Source organism: Branchiostoma belcheri, unplaced genomic scaffold, assembly GCF_001625305.1.
Source record: "Branchiostoma belcheri isolate BF01 breed outbred unplaced genomic scaffold, Haploidv18h27 scaffold11, whole genome shotgun sequence".
NCBI lineage: Eukaryota > Metazoa > Chordata > Leptocardii > Amphioxiformes > Branchiostomatidae > Branchiostoma > Branchiostoma belcheri.
Window position 1 is genome coordinate 10,313 of NW_017802491.1, and position 4,616 is coordinate 14,928.

The window sequence follows — 4,616 nt, forward strand, 5'->3', positions numbered from 1 at the left end:
CTTGGATGGAGAGCTACCTGAGAAGTAGGAAACAAGCTGTGTTTATAAATGGTGACTTCTCCTCCTTCAAAGAGACCAAGTGTGGTGTTCCACAAGGAAGCTGCCTTGGGCCTTTGTTATTCTGTATATACACTAATGATCTAGCCACTATAACACAAAATGCCAGTCTTGTCATGTATGCTGATGATACAACACCATATGCAGCCGCACCAAGAGTTGTTGATGTTGAAAATATCCTCCAACCTGAACTGACAAGAATCTGGAAATGGGTAAAGACAAACAAACTCATCCTAAACATTGGTAAAACCAAATCCATACTCATAGGAAGCCATCACAAACTTAAGCATAAGCCAGAACTGAAACTCAGTGTGGGAGGCGAAAGTATATCTCAAGTCAGCCATGCAGACCTCCTTGGTTTCACGGTGGATCAGCATCTCTCTTGGTGCTTACACGTCAAGAAAGTCAGAGCAAAAATGGCAAACATTATTGCATCCATCAGGAAGTATAAAAACTACTTTCCTGGAGACTTATTAAGAACAGTGTTACAGTCACTAGTGCTATCACATCTAGATTATTGTTCGTCAATCCTCTCCTCAACAACTCAGACACAAATAGATAAGTTACAGACAATGCAAAATCGTGCAGCCAGGCTAGCAGCTAATGAATCTTTCACCACCAGCACAGACATTTTACACTCAAGGCTTAACTGGAGAACAGTCAAAGAGAGAATGTACACTTCAACCATCTGCGCCTTTCACAAGTTGATTACTGTGAAAGAACCAGCGGGCATTTATGATAGAGTAAGAACCATTAATAGTTCACATCACCACAACACAAGGTTGGCACAGAAAGGAGGTTTTTCTCTACCCAAGCCCAAAACCAAAGCCTTAACTAGGACTTTTCTGTACAGATGTATAAAAAGTCATAACACACTACCAAACAACATAATCATAGAAAACCAACTGAATTTTAAGACTACAATTAATGACTGGGTAGAAACACACATTGACAAGGGCTCACCCCTTGCTCAGTGGTGGTAAGATTTTGTTGTGGGCAAGCATGTATTGATTTAAATTATGTTCACCTGCCTTTGTTCCACTAAGTATTAAGTGTGATCTCTTCTTTTGTAGTCATTTAATTGAAAGGAATCACATTTTGTTGAGCGTATATTGATTTGTTATTCATATTTTTGTTATTATTTATGTCAGTTCAAATATTTGTTTACTGTTTTGGTACTTCAATTTTGTATTTATTGGAAAGTACATCAATTATTACTTTCATTTCATACATATTATTTCTATCATTTGACCTCTGATCTCCAATTCCCTTTTTTTCTCTTTGATTGATTCTGTTTCAAGTTTGTTATAATTTCAGTATGATTTTGTATGTTTTATTTATTATTATTGCTAAAAGCAATTATTATTATTATTATTGTTATTTCATTTAATGTGGACTCCAGGAAGAATAGTATGGAGTTGACTTCCATACTAATGGAGATCTAAATAAACAAACAAACAAACAAACAAACAAACAAACAACCTTACCCTGATGGAATTCCTCCGGAGGCTCTAAAACTGTGCGATTTTCATGACATCATGCTGTCATTTGCTAACAAGTTGTTCCTAGGTGAGAGGCCTTAACAGTTGGCGATTGGAACCCTTGTGCCGGTTCCCAACCCAGGTGACTTAACTGAATACACTAACTACAGAGGTATTATGCTCGCTTCGGTTGGAGCAAAGATAACCAACAAAATAGAATACAACCTGGGGCAGATAAGCTCCTCAGACCACACCAAAACGATTTCCGCCCGGGTCGTTAAACAACTTCACAAATCATTGCTCTTGGACAACTAATAAAAGGAGTACTGAGTAAGAATCTGCAGGCAATTATTCATTGATTTTAGCAAAGCTTTTGATAGCTCTCAGGGGAAATGATGAACATCTTAAAAGCGTACGGAATTCCACAGGCACTGGTTGATGTAATCAACATACTGTACAAGAACACACGTGCGAAAGTATTGTCCACCGATGGTTAAACTGAATTGTTTGAAATTACAGCGGGTGTACTACAGGGTGACACACTAACGTCTTACCTCTTTGTTACAGTCTCAGACTTTATAATGAGGCAAACTTTTGGAGAAGAGAAACAAAACTCTATTTTGAACTTGAAAGTAGAAAGAGTACTCGTCATCCTGCTGTTGTAATTGATGATCTGGACTTTGCAGATGGCATGGCTCTGCTGACAGGAATAATCAAGCAAGCACAGGAACTACTATTGCGTCTTGAAAATGAATCAGCAAAAGTAGGCTTGAATCTTAACGCCAAGAAAACCAAGCTTATGGCATACAACAAGTTGTTCCCGTCGTCATCCAAAACAGGAGCGGTGTCATGGTATATCAACAAAGGAAGGTCACCAAGAGGGTAGAGGTAGTCAAAAACTTTAAGTACCTGGGTTTCAACATGCAGAACTAAAAAAATCGAAATAAGAAAAGCGCTCGCCTAGAGTAGCTGCCATAAGCTAAATAAAATTTGGAAATCCAAGTTATGGAAAACCAAAATTAAACTTCCTGATTGTCACAGAAGAATCGATACTGCTGTATGGTAGTGAAGCTTGGACGCTGACTTCTTCTTCTTACGCTGACTAAATCCCTTGAAAAACACATTAATTGCTGCTACAAAAGATGCTCCGTATGTGTCTGAACATCTTATGGGAGCAAAAACTCCCCGACGAGCAACTGTATCAGGAATTGTCTGCACTTACTACGGAGATCAAAACTCGCAGCATGAAACTTGCATGAAACCGATTTCAAAATCAACAACCCCTATTTACAGTGGACGTAAACACATAACCTTCTGACGAAGGTAATAATGACAGTAAGGAAAGGTGTTCTGACGTTAATCCCATGTGTGAAGTGTTCATTGCTGACTTGGTGAACGTCTTTGATTGTTAACTACCTATTGACAACATTCTTATTCAATTGCAGGACCACAAGTGTATATTTTAATCTTCTGTGCTCTGGATTTCAAACTGAATGAGCCGGTATGGTGGTATCAATGACAAACCCCCGAAACATCACAGAATTCTAAGTTTAGGCATAATGTGCTTCAAACCATTTCCGTGACCTAGGGCACATGTGTACCTCATTTATTATAAGATTAATAATCCTTTTATTCGAGTTTTTTTTTGGGGGGGGGGTTGTCACCGAACATGTTGTAAGCCAAATTACCCTGCTTTTTACGAGGTGGGGGTGGGGTAATTCTATTTAACTTACAAACTACTTATTTTCAGGGGATAATGTACAAGTAAAATTAAATCATAACTGTAATTTTTGGTGTATAATACGACATCATTATGACGCCAATTTAGGTGATTTTGCTGAAACCGTGTGAAGATGTTTTTCCTGTGAAACTGCACAAAATGAAACAAAAAGGGTGTATGACAGAATATTAAGGTCTGCTAGGACTTATAATGCCCATGACAACACGGAAGCCAACATGACGTAAAATGTTCTGTGAACGCACTTTACTTTAATTATAGTTTCACTATGTTCAACTTTTATCAATGACGTCATCAATTAGCATACATTGTGAAATTTGAATATGGTTGAAATTACTAAGAATAACTATTACTACTGATTAGAATTTAAATTTTTGGAGGATACTATGCTATTTAATTAACTAGAGCTATGTATTATCCTCCACTAGACTAACTAGGGATGGTAGATCTCTCATACTGATTTCGAGTCGTTGCAAAACATCTACATTTGCAATGTTGTACATCGCCCGACTAGTGACCGAATAAAATAAACTAGAAACGCCAATTAGCAAATTAAGGTCTTGGGGTTGCAGCGTCAACTCAGTCTAACATTTTGCATTTCAAACGGTGTCTTGTCCTGTCAGTAAGCAACAGGTTTCAGAACATGACACAGACATCATATATACATGGTTTGCGGCTTGCAGATGTGGGACATGCATAGCATTAAGGTCGCACGCGCACTGACTGACATGTTACATGTCCATATGTTTGTACTTATCTTTATGTATTTACTCTTACAATGTGTATAATTTCAGTGTTTTACAAAGCTTTTTTATTGATGTAATTTGGGGAGGGAGCTGGTAAAGGTGACTCACCTGTTCTCTCTCCCCTTCCACACATCTGGTGGAAATTTGAATAAACAAAATAAACAGATTAACAAAACCGCTAGATTTTAACACCGTCAAACCATTGGAGTTTTCAGTTCTTAAAGAGGAACTTGGAGGACCCAGGGTCCTCCACCAATAAAGAAACTATCCCCTGTGAGGATCTAGTAGCTAAATTGACCCCGCACATCCTCCCAACATCATAAATGGATTATAAGCCACGGGGTGTCTGAACCAGACTGCCAGTGGAAACAATGGGAGCAGACGACAGACAGTGATTTGCATATTGACTGACGTTTGAAGTTTTAAAAAAGGTTGTATTTTATCTTCACTAGTTTTTCAACAAAACATTTCCATACAAGGAATGACAGTTGCAGCAAACCTAAACACAATCCATGTAACATTTACTTGGCAGTCGTTATACACGATAAGGGCCTACAGTTTCCAATTTGAACAATTCCAGCAGAGATGAGCCTC

General features: G+C 38.2%; 1 pseudogene; it reads left to right on the forward strand.

Moving 5' to 3' along the window:
- The window catches only part of LOC109481763, a 96,760-nt pseudogene that overhangs the window by 6,385 nt on the left and 85,759 nt on the right, over positions 1-4,616 (forward strand).